The sequence below is a fragment of the Mastomys coucha genome, unplaced genomic scaffold (genome assembly GCF_008632895.1).
Source record: "Mastomys coucha isolate ucsf_1 unplaced genomic scaffold, UCSF_Mcou_1 pScaffold15, whole genome shotgun sequence".
Taxonomy (NCBI): domain Eukaryota; kingdom Metazoa; phylum Chordata; class Mammalia; order Rodentia; family Muridae; genus Mastomys; species Mastomys coucha.
Genome location: NW_022196897.1, coordinates 136,661,905 through 136,683,685, shown reverse-complemented (window position 1 = coordinate 136,683,685; position 21,781 = coordinate 136,661,905). Strand labels below are relative to the sequence as shown.

The 21,781-nt window shown below is 44.8% G+C and overlaps 1 protein-coding gene across 4 annotated transcripts in view; it reads left to right on the top strand.

Moving 5' to 3' along the window:
- The first annotated feature begins 2,832 nt into the window (after positions 1–2,832).
- Ninl (ninein like) overlaps positions 2,833–21,781 on the top strand; it is a 73,015-nt gene continuing 54,066 nt past the window's right edge. For 3 of the 4 annotated variants that reach the window (XM_031372208.1, XM_031372209.1, XM_031372206.1), the window contains exon 1: positions 2,833–2,976. The gene's annotated coding sequence lies outside the window, so the exon portion shown is untranslated. Of the gene's footprint in view, positions 2,977–18,882; positions 19,070–20,560; positions 20,708–21,781 lie in introns of all 4 variants that reach the window. The other variant, XM_031372207.1, reaches the window with a different exon arrangement.

Below are 21,781 nucleotides of genomic sequence, written 5' to 3'. Positions count from 1 at the left end.
TATAATATTTTATAAATTTTAAGGAATATGACAAAAAAGATATTGTAGGTATTGAAGGGGGGGTCTGTAGGAGGAGCAGTGGTACAAAAGGGAAACAAGAATGTGATTCAGTTCTACTTAATTAAAACATGTTTTTAAATGTTAACAAATTCAGATAAATTGAAATCATGTAACTTTTCTCATCATAGTGCAATAAAAGTTTAAAAAAGAAAAAGGAAGAAAAAAAATTGGAGTGCGAAGCTAAATAGAGAATTCTCAACCAAGGAATCTCGGATGGCTGAGAAACACTTACAAAAATGCTAAACATCCTCAGTCATCGGGGAAATGCAAATAAAAATTAGACTTTTAAAAGGGCTGCTTGCTCAAGAATATCACCAGACCTTTGTGGAAGTGCTACCATTTTCCTCGCCTACTTCAATTAGGAACAAGGAGATAAGATACAAAGAATTAAAGAAGGTATATCCACAGAGCAAAAAGAAGTTTTATTAGTGCTTCTCATTTCATCATATCTTGAGAATATAATGTTAAGACTAGAAATGTGTATCAGTGGTAGGACACATGCGTAGCAAATTGAAGGCTGTATCTTCATGCTTGGCACCAGAAGAAGCAAACAAACAAATAGAAAAGAAAAAAGCAGTATTAGTTCAAGAGTTTTATTGAGTAAAAATATAAAATGTAAAGAGAGATGTGGCCATCACACAGTCAATAATTTTAAAAGAAGTGTAAGTCAGGCTGGGGAGGTGAGGCAACAAGCTGATCAGCATTTGCTGTGCTGCTGAGAATAGATAAGGTGCTGGCTTCGGCTGCTAAACCCATAGATGCTAGGGCAGAAATCTTGTTTTCCCAGATCCTTGGTTTTAAAATGATACATTATATCCACAAATGAAAGGGGATCATATTTTGTCCTATGACAATGCAGCTTTTCTTGTTGGGAAGGCAAGTGTAATCTGCCCTTCAAAATGACTTGCTGAGGGATATTTAGAATGTATATCTCTATCTGGAAAAGTAACTTTCTTTATTTGGGAAATCAGATAGTCTCAGAAACCTGATCCAAATATCATTCCTTTAGTGATGGTTTGGGGTCATGTGTTCTACCATTTATGTTCTTTGGGCGGGGGGTGGAAAGTAATTACATTTAAAAAACATAGGACTTTCTGGAGCCTGGGAGCTAGTCAGGTGATAAAAGCACTTGCAGCACAAGGGTACACTCCATGAAGTGCATGTGTTCCTCCCCCCACCCCTACGTGCACTAACTAAATTAGCACAACCTAAATTTTAACCTATAAAAATCAAACAAATGAAATGTTCACAAAAAGAAGACCCACCAGGATGTGATGCTGTTGGGAGGTATGGACTAGGATCTAGTAGCATGTCTTCTAGTCATTGAGGTGGTGTCCCTAAAGGGAATCTGGCACCCCCTGTCTCTCTGTCTCTCTGTCTCTCTGTCTCTGTCTCTGACTCTAATTCCAGCTTCAATGTGGTGACTTGCCACAAGCTCAGAAGCAACAAAGATAAATTGGCCCTAGATTGAAATCTCTAAAACTGCAAGTCCATAAGAAACCCTCTTCCCTCTTCTTTATACATTTCTTATCTCTGCTATTTGCTAGTTAGGAGAATGGAATAACATGCCCTGTTCCTCTCTGGCTAGGAGCCACTGCTGTGATGGCTAATTTGACTGGATCAATTAGTTCATGGCTCTACCAAGAGTCTTTTTCACACCTCCATTTCACTGATGATCAAAGTGAAGATCTCAGAGATTGTATCACTGGGTGGTATAAAGTCCAACATCCAGTGAATGGCACTGTGAATCTCATCATCTAACTCCAAGTTTGTTCTCTAACAGTACATGGAAAACCCAGAGTGTAAGGAGATTTAGAGAACATATAGCCTTTTAAAATATTTCTAAAACTTATTGTGTAAATGTGTGTGTGCTTGATGTTTATATGTGTTTGTCCAGAATGGCGTATGACTCAATGTGTGTGTGTGTGTGTGTGTGTGTGTGTGTAGTCAGAAGAAAGCTCTGTGGAATTGATTTTTCTAAGTTTTTTTTTAAGTATATGTATGGGTGCTTTGCCTGTATATCTATGCAACACATGCACTCTTGGTGTCTGAGGAGTCCAGAAGTCGACACTGGATCCCTTGGAACTAGAGTTACAGATGGTTGTGTGCTGCCCTGTGGGTGCTAGAAATTGAACATGGGTCCTCAGGAAGAGCAGCCAGTGTTCTTCACTGCTGAGCCATTCCTCCAGCACTTCCTATCACCTATACATGTGTTCTGGAATTGAACTTAGGTCATCAGGCTAGCAAAGCAAATGCATTTACAAACTGAGCCATCTCTCTCATTCCGATAAAACACATTCTTCACAGTGGCGACTATGGCACACCACACTTTGGGACTCTCATGTTATAATCTAGAGGGAAGCAGGGTCCTGGTTATATGTCCCACAGCTACACCTCAGTCACTGGGTATGTAAGTCATGTCCATCACTGGCTGGGGCAAGTTATGACACATGAAAAGGGATACAGCCAAAGTTTGGTTCATCAGAGTACGTACGGTGTGGACATTTTACTGGTTCCTGGCTGCTTTCCACTCTGTGGAATTCTCCCACTTGAAAGGACTTGGGCCCCATGTTTTTTCTTTTATAACACCATATCTCCCAGAGCCTTGCTGTCATCCAGCATCCTCTCCGCTTGCTGACCAGCTAGGCCCCTGACCCCGCTCCGCCTGCCTCCTCGCCCCGCCCCTCCAAGCCACGCCCCCGAGGACGCCCCTCCCCTCCCCTGGGGAGGCCCCGCGAGAACTAGGGGGCGGCGCCCGGAGGCCTTGGGAGCCCAAGGGAGCGCGGCCGCCAGACACAAAGAGCGGCTGGCCGAGGGACGCGCGCTGGGGCATCCTACCCGGCTCGCTTTGCACCGGGCTGCCGGAGCCCGCACCCTGAACTCAGCGTTCGTAGAGCGGAGCCTCCCACTCCCCAGGTGAGTAGGGCGTGGGAGAGGAGCTGAGCGGAGGGGAGCTGAGCTGGGCCGAGAGATGCCGAGCGGGGCCGTGGAGGGCCGAGCCGGGGTCCGCATCCTCGTGCTGCGGCCGGTAGACAGCGGGTTGGACGCTTGGGATGCAGGCGCGCGCTCGGAAAGCCATACCAGAGTCTCACTGCTCTGCGGAGTGGGAGCGGGGTTCCGCACCGAACTCAGAGTGCTGGTGGGGGTGCTGCCGCCGCCCCAAACTTGGACGTACTCAGAGAGCGGGTTTGCCTGGGCCCGGTGTGCCTCCCGCCTTCGTCCTCTTTTGACGAGGGGAACCGGAGCGGGAGGCGACCCGGCCTGTGTCTGAGCCCCCTTCTCAGTGCCCCTGGAAAACCCAGGGACCATGCTTGATTGGAACACCTGCCGGCGTTGTTACCGCGCTTTGGTCTCTCCTGTGCCTGGTGAAGTCGTCCTTGCGATCTCTGGTGGTATTATCAGTTTGCACTTAGTTGTTGAAAACTGGGACACCTCTGTCTGGGGCGGAGAAGCCTGTTGCATCTGTGTCAAGGTCGTCCCTGCCTGCGCACCATTCTGCTACTTTGTTGTGCACTTGCGAGGCTGGTCCATCCGTAATTGAGTAACTGTGATCCGATGTTTGGGTTCATTCAGTCTAGTTGTCTTAAGTTCACAAATTGCACGATTAGAGACCCAACTGAAGGTTTCTTAGGCACATGCATTGTCAGGCGCTCTCTGTAGTTCTTTGTATGAGGTGGAAGAGAAGAGTGATGTACTCTTTCTCCTCTGCAAGATTTAGGCAAGCTTTGGAAGCAGGGAGGAGGTCCAGCAAAGGCCCTTGCTGAAGGTCACTTGATGTGCAAGGCAGGTAGCAGAGAGGGACTGTGAAGATGATGTTTGCCTGAGATTTCCAGGTTCTTGACTATGGATTCACTGCTTTTAATGCAGGGGTGTGTGGGAGAAAAGAAAAAGAGGAAAAAGTTGATCTGTTCAGCAGAACACTAAGCCGAGCAGTTTATGAACTACTGTGTACAAGAACAGGTGGGAATGAGAAGGAGCATGCTAGCTTGCCTGCACTGCTCATTTTATGTCATCTGTGAGTGGCTTAAACTACTACACATCAAACTAGTCTGTAGTCACTTCCCAGACACTGATGTTCTGATGGAAGACAAACCACATGATGTGAAGGTGGTCCTAATAGGAACTGAAAAATTCCTATTGGGGTGTCATCCCTGTAACCTTGTACCGAATCACTGACGGCAACAGTCTAATCTAGCTTTATAAGAGTTATTGCATCCAGTTAGGTGTAATGCATGATATTTATTTGGGGGGTGGGTTCTGGGGAATAGAACCCATGGTCTCGGGTATGCCAACCTCTACTGCCAAACCACATTCCCCAGCCCAGTACCAATAACAAGGATAAGCATCTCTTACTTGTTTATGTATTTATTATACTTCTGGCACCACCTTGTGTTGCTATTTAGAAAGCTTACTGTAAGGCAATATGCTCTGCTATGCCAGCAGCAGCCTCAAGCATCTCATGTATATGGAGCTTGTTAACTGTGTTGAGAGGCCACTGAGGTGATAAACTTTCACTCTGTAGGTTAGTATATTCCCACATGGTGATATAAGTGCAGTAACAAAATTGCCAAATGACACTTCATAGTGTGTATCCCCATCATTAGCAGCAACAATCTTCATATGGTAAGGAAAAGTAGGAGCACTCTGTTACATAAAATGGAGATTCAGTAAACATTGGAGGATACTGTTTTGTTTTGGTTTTTTAGTATGAGAAAATAGTAATAGCTTTCTTCAAAAACTGGAACCTCAGATAAGATGTAACAACACTAACTTAGAAAATAGAACACTCTATAAAGAAAAAGTTAGGATTTACCTTAAAACTAATATAAACTAATAGAAGATGGGCTTTCTTTAACTCATTTTATGTTGCAATTTGAAGACATGTTAGGTCCATGCTAGAACATGGACGGGCTGTGGTCATTTGCTGACAGCTAGGTATAAATTTCCTAGAATTTGCATCTTTAGGAATGGCAGCAGAATTCTCATGGTAAACTATGGGGTTTGGATGCTATTTTGTGGGTGGTCCTCTGTAAATTTTCAAGATAATCCATGTGACATTTGTGCCTCCTTCCTAGAGTTGATACCTGCCTTTGAGTAATACCATGGCTAGGCAGCTGTTTGGTACCTCTCCTTTGCCTGGCTGAATAAAGATCCGGAAGCAGGATATAAAATCTGGGGCAGTGTCCTGGCCTCACACCTGAACTGGAAGATTCCTGGCCTGGAAGAGTTTCCTTTTGTGTGCTTTGTTACTTTTCTGCTTATCATTATTTGAGTGTTAGTGACTCTAGGTTTGCGTTTAACTCAGTCCTTGGTTTCAGTAATGAATTAGAAATTCAGGCTCAGTGCCAGAAATTTTGTTACTCACAGCAGGAGGCCAACAATTTGGATCAGACTCTCCCTGGAGCTGTTGGAAGGTGACCTCAGTAGCAGGCTTGGCTCCGCCAGCCCCCATCCTCCTGGGTGACCCTGAGCCTACTAGATTCTGACAGGTCTGTTTGAACCAACAGAGGTCTTTAAGGAGCTGATGAGCCATGTGGGGTAAATCTCCATTCATGAAGCCTATGTCTAGCACGGTACTTCCCCTTGTCTCTGCTAAGACTTTAGTGATAGAAAGAATGTGAGGCTTCCTGTTTCCCAAAGGCTAGATGGAGTATGTTTTCCCGTGCCTTCAAATCATGTTTTGTGTCTGGAAGAAACCAGAGACCTACACGTAACTTTTTGATTGTTCAAGTTTGGAAAGAATGGTGTTGCAGTTTTTTGTGCATTGTTTTGTATCTCTTTAGAGAAAAGTAGTGTTCTCTTTATTGTGTGATGCGATTCAGTTTCTGATTCCCAGTTGCCTTATCCCGGAGTCTGCTGCATGTAGTAAGGAATGGTTTTGGTGTGTTGGAGTTTCACTGCAGGGGTAACAATCTATTAGGGAAATCAAAAAGCTCTGGGTTTTTTAAATCTCCAAGGGTTTTACCCATGCAGATACATGTCAGTTAAGATGTTTTGGCTGTCAGTGATGGAAAACATAGTTTAGTATGGTGTAGACAAATGGGGAGGTGACAAGAAGACTTCAAGGGGTCAGCTGTGGCTGAGGTTACTTTAGCCATTTACTTGCTCCTCTGTGCACAGCATTATGAAGGGTAGGCTGTAAGTGTGCATCACCTCAGGGTTCTTACTGAGTGGGGGTGTTGACAGTATGTGCAGAAATGCCCAATGTAGCTTCCTAGCCCAGGTTTCCATCTGAAGACTGCCCTACAGAGACTGCTCCTCCTACCAAGACAAAATTTGTCTCCTTCATCCAGCTGTATACCCTAAACTCTGTTTCCTTATTCATCACTATGTATAACCCCACCTCCTTGTGCAACTGCATGCTGCAATCCCACCTCATAGAACAACACGCGGAACTTCTGCAGTGCCAATGTCCCTCTAGCAGAGAGCTCAGATCCTGACACTCAGCTTTCTGTCTGCGTCTGTTTGTTTTTATCTCATTCCCTTGCTGCCCCAGTCAAGTCCCTGGAGCTGTACATGGACGTGGCACTAATTGGTCTTAGTGGGTTAACAAACCAAAAGATGTTAAGTGGGAGGAGGCCAAGCTAGGGAAGATTTGGAAGATGTTGGAAGGGAGAAGTGGAAGGTGGGTCTGATCGCTTCCATTCTATACACGTACAGAATCCTCAGAATTAAAGAAATTAAAATTTGAAAACATTTGCCTTGTATTTACAGTGACTTAGAGTCTTGTATTCTTCCTTATTCAAAGATATGTCTTCCTGAGGATAGCATTTCTGAATTTGGGGTGCATCTTAAAATTGATATGATCTTCGCACCCATCAGGTTTTGATACTGTTTTTCTTTGTCATTTGTCTTAGAATCAGTGGCCTCTTAGGTGTTGGGAAGGGTAGTGCCTTTCTCTGGTTCCAGTGTCTGAAGAGGAGGGGGAGATGACAGTCCCGAGTAGCTTCAGGTGCCAACATTTTCCGTCTCTCACACCAGCATCCATGTGCCAGAATGCTCTCCTGCTTTTGGCTGTTTCCACCCTTCCTTTTGTACACATCCAGATGCTCTAAACCAGATTTCTGCCTTCACCTCCACACCTGAGTCCAGTCTTCCCGGACTGGCAGCAGAAAGGAGCAGAAAGCTGGTTTTCCATCAAAGCTGACTTCAGAAGGTTCAAGGGCAGAAGCTGAACCTCTAGTCCCCAATGGAGATAGGAGACTGACCTTAAAGTAGCTGTGGCAGAGGTGGGGATGAGGCATTTGACGGATCAGGCTCCTGTATAGGTTTGCTAAAGGACAGGGTCATGCTCAAAGAAATGCTCTGGCTGGTGACTTCATAACTGTACAACCATCACAGAGAATAGGTACACAAATGAAACCAGCTAGCCAGGCAGTGGTGCCGCATGCCTTTAATCCCAGCACTTGGGAGGCAGAGGCAGGTGGATTTCTGAGTTCGAGGCCAGCCTGGTCTCCAGAGTGAGTTCCAGGACAGCCAGGGCTACACAGAGAAACTCTGTCTCGAAAAACCAACAAAAAAACAAAACAAAACAAAACAAATGAAACCAGCTGTGGTGCCACTGGGATTCTTGTTGAAGACGCAGTTTTTCTTAGCTAGATCCTCCAGCCTCGGCCTCCTGAGATCATAGGTGAGATCATAGATGAGGACCATCAGGCCCAGCTTCTACAACATTTCCATGGAGCAATGATGGTGCTAGTTTGGTTTAGCTCATTTTTTGAAATAAGGAGAATCCATCTGCCTGTGCCTCCCTTGCCTTATCTCTCAAGGGGAAAGTTTCCGGGATAACGGAGGATAAGGCAGCCTACAAGTTCTAAAGCTCTGACCGTCTGTGACTTACAGTAGGAATGTTTCTAAACATACTCTTCACTTAGTGTCATAGAATGGAAATGCATACTAGGCCGGCAGCTATGCGAGCTTCCCTCTGGACGGGCATGAGCCTGAGCTGTTCTTCTATCAAGTGTCTTTTCTGTACTGGTTATTAGTTCCTGGTGATTTTTTTCACTGAGTGAATTTGTTTTCACTGGATAATTTATCCCTGGCCCCAAGGAGCAGGTACCTTGAGCAGTATTTACAGTGTCCCCATGGTGCTCCACTGTCTCCTGCTAGGCCTCCTGTCTCTGTGGTGCTAGAAACTTCTTTAGTCCCTTTAGATGTTGAGGCCCTCTGTGAGTCACTTAGAAATGTTTCCAGCCCAAGTCTAATTTTTACTGGTTCTGGATTCCTGCTTGACTAAGAGGAAACTCTGCATCAGCCCAAGATTATAACTTTTTAGGTTATTTTGTTTGGCATGTCTTTTAAGTAGAGGAATCCAGTGATCTCCTCTTTGCCTGGTGTCTTGTCTGGTTGTGTTTATCTGCATTTAGGATGACTAATTGGGGGGAAATTCTGAATCCTTTTGGAACCTTCCAGTTGTTGGTGTTGACTCTCACAGCAGGCCCATTCTTTAGAAGTAGAAATCCAAAATATTAATTCTTTGGACTGTTTGTATGTAGAGATTAAACAAAGCAAAGCAAAATGATCAACAGTGTGTGTTATGCCTCAGGCTCCCAATTGCATGGCTGGAATTTCAGATAGGAAGTTAGAATAATTACTTGAAGACTGTGTGAGTGTGAATATTCCTAGGGTTTTCTGATTAGATTTTATAGGCTATGCTATTTTCTTCTCTTTCCTTTATATATAGCTAATGTGAAACAAATTTACACCCAAGTTCTGGTGAAGAGAAAGCATCTTAGTGGGGTTTTGTTTTTGTTTTTGTTTTTGTTTTGTTTTTGTTTTTGTTTTGTTTTTGTTTTTAATGAGTAGAGTGGTTTGAGGTATGAAGTGCTTGATTGAAATTTTTCTTCTTAATTTGGAAGACTGTTGACATTAATATTCTTTCCCTGTAATTAGGAGTACTAATGCAGATTCTTCTATGATATTAAGAATTCCCATTTAGTAGGGAAATAAAAGAGATAATGTTCTAATATATTTTGGATATGAAGTCCCTGCACTTCATAGAAACTTTGTTTGTTTCCAGACAGGGTTTCTCTGTATATCCTTTGCTGCGCTGGAACTAGCTCTGTAGACCAGGCTGTCCTTAAACTCAGACATCTGCCTGCCTCTGCCTCCCAAGTGCTAGGATTAAAGGCATGCACCACCACTGCTGAGTTCGTAGAAATATTTTTAATATAAAATGTTATTTTATGTGCATGGGTGTTTTGCCTACATACATGCCTGTGCACCAGTCTTGTGCCCAGTGCTGTGGAGGCCAAAAGCAGACGCTAAATCCCCTGGAACTTGAATTATGAGTTGTGAGTGAGTTCTGAGTTGTGAGCCACCATGTGGATGTTGTGAATAAAATCTTGGTCCTCTGGGAGAGCATCCAGCATTCTTAATTGCTGAGCCATGCCTCCAGCTCTGAAGGTACTAAACATTCCTAATGTATGTGTGTGTACTGTTGGTAGGTATGAGGAAATATTTTTTTTAAAGTTTGTTTTATAACTGGAGTTAGGACTCATTTAATCAGCTCTATATCCTTATAGCCAAGACCCATGTTTCTTGCCACTGGAAAAAGCCAACCACCGGAGAGACCAGCTATTTAGGCAAAGAAAAAGATTTATTTGGAAAGCTAGTGTGCACTTTAGTTTTATGTCAGCTTGATATAAGCAAGAGATATCTGAAAAGAGGGAACCTTAATTGAGAAAAAAGTCTCCATAAGATCCAATCGTAAGGCATTTTCTTAATTTGTGATTGATTGGGGAGGGCTCGGCCCCTTATGGGTGGTGCCATCCTCTGAGCTAGTGATCTTGGGGTCTATAAAGCAGGCCGAGCAAGCCATGGAGAGCAAGCCAATAAGCAGAACCCCTCCATAGCCTGTGCAGCAGCTTCGGGCTCCAGGGTCCTGCCCTATTTGAGTTTCTGCCCTGACTTCCTTCAGTTTGGACGTGTAAGCCTAATAAACCCTTTATTCCCCAGCTTGCTTTTGGTTGTGACTTTATCACAGCAATAGAAACCCTAACTAGGACAGCCATGTGGAGCGTGTGCCTAGCAGTGGTCACCCTGCTGGGGTGTTATGGATGGATACAAGGCCTGCAAAGGTAGTCAGGAAGGCAGGTTAACACGGGGGTGCTTAGAAACCTTGGGGGGGTCTGCTTTTCTGTTACCAGGCAAGGCTGTTCTCTCTAAGCTACTGGGGCTTCCAGGCTCTGTGAATCTAAAGAAAAGTTTCTGATTAGAAAGTTCTAGAACTCACATCCTTTCAGCTCCTTTTCTCTGGATTGGTTCCAATGCAGTAACAAAAGACATAACTTTCCCCATCCAGAGAAGATAAACTGAAGGCTCCACTCTGGGGAACAGGGGAAGTAGAGACAAGCAACTTCCTGTGGAGGACAGGGGAGGTCTGTGGAAGACAAGGTCTTTAACAAGATGGTAAAGGGCACACTACTTTTCATTGTAGAGTCAGAGACATCTACAGCAAAGCTGATGGGAAAGCAGTGCATGTAAGAGTATTCATGGTGTGTGTTTGTGTGTGTATGTGTGTGGGGGAGGGTGTGGTGATGTCAGTGGTGCATGTGCACATGTGAGTGAGGCCAGAGGAGGAGGAGGAGGAGGAAGGAGGAAGAGGAAGAGGAGAAGGAAGAGGAGGAGGAGGAGGAGGAAGAGGAAGAGGAGGAGGAGGAGGAGGAGGAGGAGGAGGACATTGGGTGTCTTGCTCTACCCGTCACTTTATTCCCTTAGAATAGAGTTTCTCATTGAATCTGGAGCTCACTGGTGGCTTTTGGCTTATTCCTAGCTAGACTCGCTGGCCAGTGAAGCCCAGAACCCTGTCTGTGCTTTTAGTTCACACCTTGGTTTTGTGTGGGCATCTGAATTCAGGCCCTTGTTTTTGCAGAGCTAAGTCTCTTACTCACTTAAGCATCTCTCCAGCCTGCTGACAACTTCTCAGTCAGCTAGAGGGTTTGCTCTGCCACAACATTGGGCAAATTGCTTGCCTCTGCCTGCCCCATTTTCTTCACCTGTCAGTTGGCAACAGTCATGATGCCTCCCCTATAAGACCCAGTCCATCAGTGCTTAGGAATGTACTCAGAATCTTCCCCCATTTAAAAAAAAAAAAATGTTAGTTTTGTTTATCAAAATGTTCTGCCAAGTTTCAGTCATGTACTGAGGGGGAATCCCAGGACCTGCATGCTGTGAGGCAAGATTTCAGAAAGTCTGCCAGGCCCCATTTTATTTTTCTCCCTCAACCTTTAAGGTCACTTAACTAAAACAAAACAAAACAAACCACTCAGATAGCAAAATGTGTAGAAACTTAGGTCCTTTAGGGAAAAGGCTCTATTAGCGTTTGTGTTTTGGGCCTTTGAAGTTAACTCTTTAGTCTTGAGGCTCTTTCTTTTTTTAGATTAAAAAAATGCTTTAAGCCGGGCATGGTGGCGCATGCCTTTAATCCCAGCACTTGGGAGGCAGAGGCAGGCAGATTTCTGAGTTCGAGGCCAGCCTGGTCTACAGAGTGAGTTCCAGGACAGCCAGGGCTCCACAGAGAAACCCTGTCTCGAAAAACCAAAAAAATAAAATAAAATAAAATATAAAAGAATAGAAGTTTGCCTGGCTCATAGTGTTAGATACTGTAAGTCCAAAATCAAGTGACTGTATCACTTAAACCCTTGGCAAGGGCCTCCTGGTGCTGACATCAAAATAGCAAGAGCCAGTATAGAAGAGATCATATGTTAAAACAGAAAGCCAGAGAGAGTTAAAGGGACCAGGCTCACTCTTATAAAAGTCACCCTTTGAAGAACTTGTTGGGGTCTCACTGGAACTACATTACTATCTTTTGAGGGAATATCCACAGTGAAGTGATGCCCTTGTGCTAGACCTTGCCTCTTCGTAGCTCTAAATACCTCAGTGCTACCCTACTTCATACAAAACTTCCAGCATGTGGCATGAGGAAGAGCATATTCAAACATACCCAAATGACCCTAGTCCTAAACTTTTGTTGTTGTTGTTATTGTTTAATTTACTAAAACTGTTTAGTCCATCCCCTCCTCACACCTATTTTTAAATATTTATTTAATTTTGTGTATTTCGTGTGTTCTACATGAATATATGCGTGTCCGCTACCTGCATGCCATGGTAGCTGTCCAAGGATTTAGGTTGTGATGAGGTACACAGTAGGTGCTTAGAACATGCCTGTTGGTGAATGGATGCTTTATACCTTGCTTCCCCAGTCCCTTTTAAATGTTGAGATGGAACTGGCTCTTTTGACCAGGCTGGTGTCACACGTCTGGGTCCAGGGGATTCGCCAGCTCCAAGTGTAAGAAGACTGCATTGGCCCTTCTGTCTGGAGTGAGCGTGTGCTGCCTGTGGCTCATGCGCACACACTCTTGTACCTCTTCCCTGGTAACTTACCCCTGCACGTTGTAGCCTTCTGCTGATCTTTTATACCTCTGCCCTGCAGAGCATTTTCTGTCATCTGGAGGAGGCTTAACAGTTGCTCAGTACTCTGTGGCCCTGGGTCGTCAGGCTGGGGAGCCTGCGGACTCGGTTTTGCTTACGTGAAAGAAGCGCCCAGGGTTTGACTGTTTTTGTGGCACAGTGCAAGTCACCATAGATAGTCATCTGTGTAGAACAAGGTTTCTTAGGTCTCTTGAGACAGACACTGCTTACAAGCAATTGCTGAAAACCAAAAGTAATACAAGACATTCATCTGCCATGAATAAAAAACAGTTTGGATGAGCAGGGACCGTCTTCTCCATCAAGAACCGCCTAGGGGGTGGTGGACTTTGTCTCCCATAGAAGGCCCTTCTTCCAGCCCTTCCATACTTCTGTCAGTCACTCGGAGCTAAGCTGCATTCCACCCATGTCCTGGACTCGTCACAAGCCCGCAGGCTCCTGTTCTCAACTCCTCGTGTTCCCTAGCAGAGGATGAGAACCAGCTTTCTCAACTCCTAACGGTTCCCAGCAGCATCTGGGTGCACAGGAGTTTGAGAACCTCAGACTCCATCCCAAACCCTGCTGTTTTCACCCAGAGAAACACGGGCTGCGACCCCTATTTTAGACTATGTTTTGCCTTCACTGAGCGGTGTGTCAGAGGCCTGGCAGCCCAGCAGCAAGGAAGATACACAGCCTAATGCCCCTGCGTTTCACCTCCCCTGAGCGGCCGGCCCATCAGTGGCATTCTGACACTCCAGCAGCAAGGAGGAAGCTCAGAAGACTCCCGTGGAACATTGTACTGCAGCAGCCATGAGCTGGGCAGCAAGGAGGGGCCTGTGGCTGCTCCGACAGCTTTTATGGTGCAGAAGCCTCTGAGGTGCACCGCTCAGGGACTGCACGTAAAAAATGGGGTCACAGCTGTCTCGTTTTACTTCTTTGTGTTGCAGCTCTCAAAACCATCTGTACTAGGATACTCCGTACCTCTTTCCACCTACTTAGAACTGTCCCACAACATGTTTTTCAAGGTCCCTGGGAAGCATAGAGCTGGAGACATATCCTCCACTGTGCCGTCAGCCCTCAGCAGCTGGCCACATCTGCCTTCCAGGCAAGGGGTGGATAGTCACAGCTTCCAGAGTCCTGCATGGGTCCCACTGATGGTGTGGATGAGTGTTATTACTGTTATTGTTGAGGAAAGAAGGGCTATGAACCTCTGCCTGCCTGATGAGAGGAGGGCCAGAAACTCAGGTGGCAAGCTGCAGGCCTTTGTATGCCTGGTGCTGCAGAGGCCAGAAGAGAGCATTGGATCCCTTGGAAGGAGCCACAGATGGCTGAAATCCTCCCTATGAGTACTGGGAGCTGAACCCAGGTCCTCGGCAAAAGCAACCAGTGACCTTAACTGCTGAATCATGTCCCCTCTTTTGCTCCCCGTCCCCAATTTTTAAAACAGTGTTTTTTCTTGTCTTGAAGTTAACAGGTCTCAACTCCCAAGTGCAGGGAGTATGTGTATTACATACCCAAGACTGGTTTTTATCAATATTCTGCCTGCTGTGAAGGTGAAGGTGGAGACCTCTCAGTGCCCCTGTGACTGTCTGTCACTTCAGAACCCTCCTGCTTTGTGCATACTTTGTGGTGCTTTCTTGAGGTGGTTTTTCTTTGTATTTTGCTTTTTGTGTTTTGCCCACTGTGAAGGCTAATACTTCTGATATGGTCCAGGAGTTTCCTTATGGCCTTACCAGCTATCCCATTACTCTCTTGCCGTGTTCACTCTCATTTCCATCAGATCCTAGAAATGAGCCTTCTTAGCTATGTGGGACATTATAACATTTAATAAATAATATTTTTATTATATATATAAGCATGAACAAAATTTGATGGTTGGCCAATGGGGGAAGCTGTGAATCAGAATTCCTGGAAAAGAGTTGTGTCTGCAAAGGCTGACTGACTGATTAGAACTCCAGTGTTGTACAGAGGTTGCAGTGTGCAAGTCCAAAGCCTACTTATAATTTATCTCAAGCTTTCTTGAAGCCTCTGAGTAGGCATTCCTTGCCTCCTTCAATCAGACCTAACATCCTGTGACTAACATCAAATGCATTCTGGAATTCATTAGCTTAACAAAACCCTCATCTTCCACCAATAAAAGGACTAAGAGTGTTGACTTCTAAGACCTGTTGCAGAGCCCTATCCATCTTGCTATGATCTGCCCACCTGATGTGTCCACCAGTGTAATTTTAAAAGTGTGTTGATTTATGGCGTTTTTGTTCTCTTACTAAAAAACTCGTAAGTTGATGCCTTGTCAGAATATGGTATTTGGGGAGACCCAAATCTGTATTCCTAGGACATGATCATTCACCTTCAGGTATGGAATAAACAATGTCTTTCATTCCTTTGAGATGAGAACTGGTGCTTTCACTGATTCCAGAGTCTTCATCTGGGAACGTGTCACTTTGACTGGATTATAGCCCCTAGTGGTTTTAAAATGTATTCAGTATTTTGGGTGGGTTTCATAAAACTTTATAGAAGATTGAAAATTTCTTCATTCAGACACTGATTTGCATTGAACAAGATTTGTGATATAATTCAAATATAAATTTAGACATGTATCAATTTTATGACATGTCAAAGCATGTGTGTGGATTGTATGGAACTGAAATGTCTGAGTAAAGTTTTCTTTTTAAGGCTCTGCGATTTAGTACGTTGCCAAGGCTGGTCTTGAACTGCTGCACATAAATGGTTCTTCCACATCTGCCTTCCAGGAGGCTATGATTATGGGATATGCCCGGATGATTAACCTTTGAATTACAATTCTGAAGGAAAAAAAAATGTAATGTACTTCATTACACCGTGCTTTGTGATTTTCAAGAGAAATATCACTTTCCAAGGGAACTCCTACAAATATTGGGGCCAGAAAATGTTTTAAAGCCATTTGAATGAATTTTTACCATCTTCAAGGTACACTGGAACACTGCATCATAGAGTAATAACCGCTGCTTTTGCCAAGGATGCCACAGTGGGACCTCTTGGACGTGTTGTCAGTGTGTCTTTCCTTTCTCCGGAGGGTGGTTATGCGTTTGCTTTATAAACACCCCTTGAGTAAACATACCCATCTAGTCATGCCAGACTCCTGCCCCCTGAGCTCTGCCGGGGAAATTCACACATGATTTCCTGAAGTACTTGCTGCAACCTGCCTTGGCTGCTCGGGGGAGTCGCTTGTGAATTCTTTGCATCTTTTGGGGACTGGACATTTAACCCTCCTGCACATAGGAGAACCTCCCTCAGTCTGTCTGCTCTGACCTTCCTGTTTTCAGGCAGAATATGCTGCACTCAGAAGCACCATGGGTAAGACCAGAGCCCTGTCTTGTCTCTGTGTGTCCCAGAGAGGCTCACCCTCCTCACTGCCATCTGGTGGGGAAACCTGTCATAGGCCATATTTCCCACCCAGGTTCCTGCGTGCTAAATGCCTGTGTTTGTCTTAAGAGAATCAGAAGTTACGAGGCTCTAGTTCAAGCCGGTGCTGATGCTGACCCGCCTTATTTATGTTTAGGCTAACTCCTATCTCCTCTGGACTTGGGGAGAAACTGTTTTGCTATAGAAAATGACTACAGTTGTTACTTATTTTTTTTTCTTTCTTTTCCTTTCTTCCTTCCTTTCTTTCTCTTTTTTGTTTGTTTTTTGAGATAGGGTCTCATGTAGCCCAAGTTGAACTTAAACTTTATGTATAGCCAAGGATAACCGTAAACTTCTGATCTGCCACCACCTAGTGAGCGCTAGTATTACAAGCATGTGCTGCCAATATCATACCCAGTTTATGGGCTGCTGGGGACTGAACTCAAGGCCTCATACATGCTAGGAAACAGTCTAGACTACTGAGCCACATCCACAACCCCTGCCTTTATATTTGTGTGTGTGTGTGTGTGTGTATGTATATGCATATACATATATACATATGTATATGCATATATATAATTGTCTTTAATAATGAAGGAAGTCAGAGAGATGGCAAAGCACAAAGGAGAGAGGACACCAATGGCTGCTTCTGAGTGTCCCCAGCCGTAACAGAGACCACTGTCAGCCAGTGCATGGCTCTATTTAAAATGTGACGTCTACAGCCCTTGCTTTATATCACATGCATCTTTTCCAGTGCATTTTAAAGCCACTTAAGATTCTCATATTATACAAAACAAAAAACAAAAACAAAAACTAAAAACAAAACATAGGAACTAGCTTTCAGTATAGTGGGGTTTCAAATGGGAAGGCTGGTAAATAGAGAGGCTGAGTTGATGTGAGGACTCCCGAGACACTCAGGGGGACCTTGCTGGTGCAGGGCTGGCTCTCCTGAGTGTCACTGATCCTAGCCAGACTCTGCACATCTAACTCATCACACTGCAAGAGCTGTCGATCTTAACAGATGAGCAGAGCTCTATCCAAGTTGCCATCAGAGCTGCAAGAACGGCCCTTTGTACTCGTGTGCACCTATTTTAACTCCAGCCCTCAGTAGGATCGTTACAACTTCAAGGCCAGTTAGGGCCACGCAGTGTAAGACCTTCTCTCAAAAACGTCAAACCAACCATAAACCAAACAAAGCTATAACAGAAAATAACGGCTATTCCTTTCGTCTCCTTTTCCTGCTGGTTCATTGCCCCTATTTTTCTCTCTGGATACCCCTTTGAGGCGGCTCTGGTTTTTGTATTAGGGTAATACTGGCTTCATAAAGGCAATTTGGTAGCATTTCTTCCTTTTTCTTTGTAGAATTATTTGACTTGGTAGACTCCTGCAGTCTGTCTAGCCTGGAGCTTTTAAATTTTTTACCAGTGGGCAATTCTCACTACTGGATGTAGAACTGTTGAAATAATTAATTTCAACTTGATTTAACTTTGGTGTCAAGTGTGTTTAGGAATGCATCAACTACTTTTAGATTTTTTTTTTTCAGTTTGGCAGAGTATATCCATGTGATGTTCCGGACTTCACTGATATCTGTTGTGATAACTCTATTGAGCTCTAATTTTATTGAGTCTTTTTTCTAATTTAGTTAGAGTGTGCTTTGTTCAACTTTTCAAAGAGCCAACTCATTGTTGCATTAATTATTTATATTGTATCTATACTATTTTTGCTCGGATTTTCTTTCTCCCTATCTACTGCTACTGTGTCGGACATGTTTCTCATGATGTGTCATCAAGCTATTTGTTAGATCTGATTTTTTTTTATGTAGACACAGCTATAACACCCCTCTCTTCATCATATCCCATAGAATTTTAGATGCTGCATCTTCAACTGTATGATAGAGAAACACCATTATAGTTTTCCTTTCTGGTTCTACCTACAGTCCCATTATCCTGGGTAGGGGACATCAACACCTGCATGATTAGGTTTGGAAACCCAAGACACCCACATGTCTAGGAAGAGGAATTTTAAGGGTTAGGGGATCCTGACAGGGATGGTGAGTTACTACTTGGGCAGCCTGTGCTTCACGAGAGCAACCTGCTTCAGAGAAAGAAAGGGCCAAGATATCCTGCCATTTATGTCAAGATAGGTAAAATGAGAGGGTAATAGGCTGAGCAGAGGAAGCCACAAAAGGAGGAAAATATCGGCTAGAGGAACCTAACACGAGATGTTAAAATGATATTGGCCTAAGGATGGAAACGAGCCGATGTGTAGCAGGAAAAAGTCAGAGATGTACTGCAGGCTATGAATGTGGTGGATTCTTGTGAGTAACCCAGTTACCTGAGCTACTAGTATCAAGAAACAGTGGTGGAACTTGGTGGCTTAAGTATACAATAAATTTTATTTTGAAAATGAAATAGTAATCTTTGTATACCACATAGAGATATTTGGTCCAGGTTCCTGTGTGGGAATCCTGGTAAGACTTGTGCAGGCACAGCATGGCACCCAGCTCTCTGTCCACATCCCTGGTGGTTGATCTTCACCTAGACACACAATGCCTAAAATCAGCAACCACTTGGCTTTCAAACTCTGGGTCCCATGAAATTGGTTTCAGTTCTGCAAGGTATGTGGTGATGTCTCTGCTGTGTGTGGTGCCTACATAAAGAGCCCACAAAGTAACTGGCACTGCTCTCTTGCAGATGGCAGTCTCTCTTGAGTCTTCCTAATGGGGAAGTGGTGTCCATGCCTAGGTGACTAAGCTATCTCTAGGTAACATCAGCTGTCTCTCCTTGCTCCATGCACAGAGCAGAGGAGGTAATGAAGGGGCTGACTTGAGAAACACCTTGGCTCCTGCTGAGACAGAGAGGTATCACTCTCAATAAAATCTCCAGATTACTTTAGACACTTTTTCCCTTACAACAAGGCATCAGTAAAGCATCCCGGGTATTCCCAGGACCAGCAGACATTTTTAATTGTTCCTCTGAGTCCACACACTTGTGAGTCTGGATCTGACCCTACTTCTCTGTCACTCAGCAGGAGCCTCTTCCATCAAGGAGATGTGAAAACGGGGTTTGGGTAAGAATTACAAAAAGACCAATTGTGCATGATCCTGTAACTGGCCACTCCTTCTCGATGGCCTGAGCCAGGAAACATCACCTGTGTGCCTCTCTTCCACCCACCGTGTCTGTGCTCAAAAAGGAGGCCCTTTCCCAGGACCCTGCAGGTAAGGCTGGCTGCAGGCCTTGTTCAGTGTTGAGTGATGTTCCTGGTATTTTTCTGCAGTTTCCACAGCTTCAGGCTTTGGAATGTTCATGGGTTGGTGCCAGAAACCTGGCCTTCCTCAGCCTGCAATGGAGATAACAAGGTAGCAGCAGCCGGGGCAGCAAGAACAAGTGTATGCCAGGTTCCAGTTTTGTGGTAAAATTGACCAAAATAAGCCAAATAGTTTGCAATAGAGAATAGGGTCAGGAGGTGGAGGAATCCAGTATCTCCTTAACCACATTTGAGGGTCTCTGGGTCTTTCTACTTGGTGGGAATGGGACAAGTCACCATGAGCCACACTGTCATATCAGGGAATCTCATCTGTTTTACCATCAACATTTCCCTGTGCCCCTGTAATACTTCTTACCAGCACCTTCTCTGCACTAAAGTACCAAGCACTTCAGTCCATAGGAAAGCCTCACCTTGCACATGGCTGTGTACTCTGGGCCAAAGTGGGGAACAAGGCCCATCCTGGCTTCCCAGGACTCCTAGAAAGCAGAAGAATAGGGAGTTGATGTGCCAGAAGGAGTGGAGACAAGACAAAACTGATTTGGAGGGACATTTCCAGAACATTAGTAGGGTTCTCTCCCCCCACATTCCCCCGTGTGTGTGTGTGTGTGTCTATGTCTGTGTCTGTGTGTGTGTGTGTGTGTGTGTGTGTGTGTGTGTGTGTTATGTTTTCAACCAGCTGTAAAGGATTCTCATCAAATGACTCAAGTGTGAATGCAACGTACACAATCCGAGACTAGAGCTGACAGATTTGTGAGGGCTTTCAGGATCTCTCTCATTTTGACTGCAGTAGTCACAATGCTATGGAGGCCTGCAACAGAGCTGTGGGGCTGAGCCATCTCTGCCCCTCTATATTCACTTCTGGATTCCAGATGCATCCTTGCTGCTTCTCAGTTCTGTTGCTGCCTATACCCTGGTCACACATACCTCAAGCAACAGGTCAGGTCCTCTGAATTGCTTCCTTGGCTTCCGGGACCAGTGTCTCCTCAGCTCACAGGAACACCTGGAGACAGGCAGCTGGGCTGACATTGTCACTGTGAATGAAGGTTCTCTGGAGTCTGGTGTTTCTTCTTAGTTTCCTTGATAATCACCAGTAATCCATCGGTCTTTTCGGAATTCCAGGAGCTTCTGAATCCTATACAGAGCAATGCACTGAGCCAGGGCTATTCTGGGACTTCTGCACAATGTGGAGCTCCCTACAAGGCATGGGCAGAGCATAGCCCAGACCACCTTCCCAGAATATTCCCTCAGTTCTTAGGGTTCTGGAGGTTGGGAAGTCAAGATAAAGGTGTTTGGAAATGCACAACATAACGCAGGCTGCTTTCTTGTTCTCACAAATCATTTGGCTGTGAGTCTTCACACGGGAAAGTTTGAACTTACATTCCATCATGATGGAGATACGTGGTAACCTACAAAAACACCTCGCCTCTTAATGATATCTCAGCAGGAATATCAAGCAACAACATATTAACACAATATAACCCATGAACTGAAGCTGGTTGCCATTGGAGGTGCCCATTCTGAGGAGAGTCCATCGGGCTAGCTGAAGGGCACGGAGCAGTAGTTCAAGGACGAGGGAGAAATGTCCTTGGTAAGTTGAGTATAGCTCAGGTATATAAGTTGTCCTGCTGAGAGGAAGGAGCCCAAGCTACAAGAGTATAATATATACAAAATGAGAAGAGATATGAGAGTCTTAGTAAATAATAAGCAGTGTGAGGAGGCACATGGTGGATGTTTTATCAGAGATAGTGTATTCCTTTGAGACAAGAGAGTTCAAGAATTCATAAGCTTTCCCAATGAGAAATCACTCTAAGAAATCTCTTAGAGATTAAGAATAGCACGTAAATGGTTATTTTTTCAATTATTTATTTATTTAATTTATAGCATGATTGGAGGCCCCCTTCTCCCTGTGTGCCCTCTTACAGCCCCTCCCCCACTTCTTCCTTTGATAAGGGGGAGACCTACTCCCTGGGTATCACCCCAGCCTGGCACATGCAGTCATAGCAAGACTAGGCTCATCTCTCTCACTGAGGCCAGACATGGCAGCTCAGGGGAACAGGATCCACAGACAGGCAACAGATTTAGGGATAGCAGCCATGCCAGTTGTTGGGGGACCCACATGAAGACTGCGCTGCTCTTCTGCTACCTATGTGCAGGGTGCGTAGGCTCAACCCATATCTTTGGTTTGTGGTTCGGTCTCTGGAAGCCCAAAGTGTCCAGGTTAGTTGACTGTTGGTCTTCCGGTGGAGTTCATATCCCCTCCCGGTCCCTCCATCCTTCCCCCAGCTCTTGAACAAGACTCCCCAAGCTTCATCTGATTTTGGCTGGGGGTCTCTGTATCTGTTTCAGTCAGCTCCTGGGTAGAGCTTCTCAGACAGGTATGAAAGACTCCTATCTACAAGCATGGCTCTTGCCCATGGGATGGGTCTCAAGCTGGGCTGGTTATTGGCTGGCCAATCCCTCAGTCACTGCTCCATCTTTGTTTCTGAACTTTGGTCTTCCTTCTTCTTGAGTTTTTTGTGGTTTGTGGGTTGTTCTTTGTGTATTCCAAACTTCTGGGCTAATAACCACTTATCAGAGAGAGTGCATACTGTGTTTGTTCTTTTGTGATTGGGTTACCTCACTCAATATGATATTCTCCAGATCCATCCATTTCCCTAAGAAT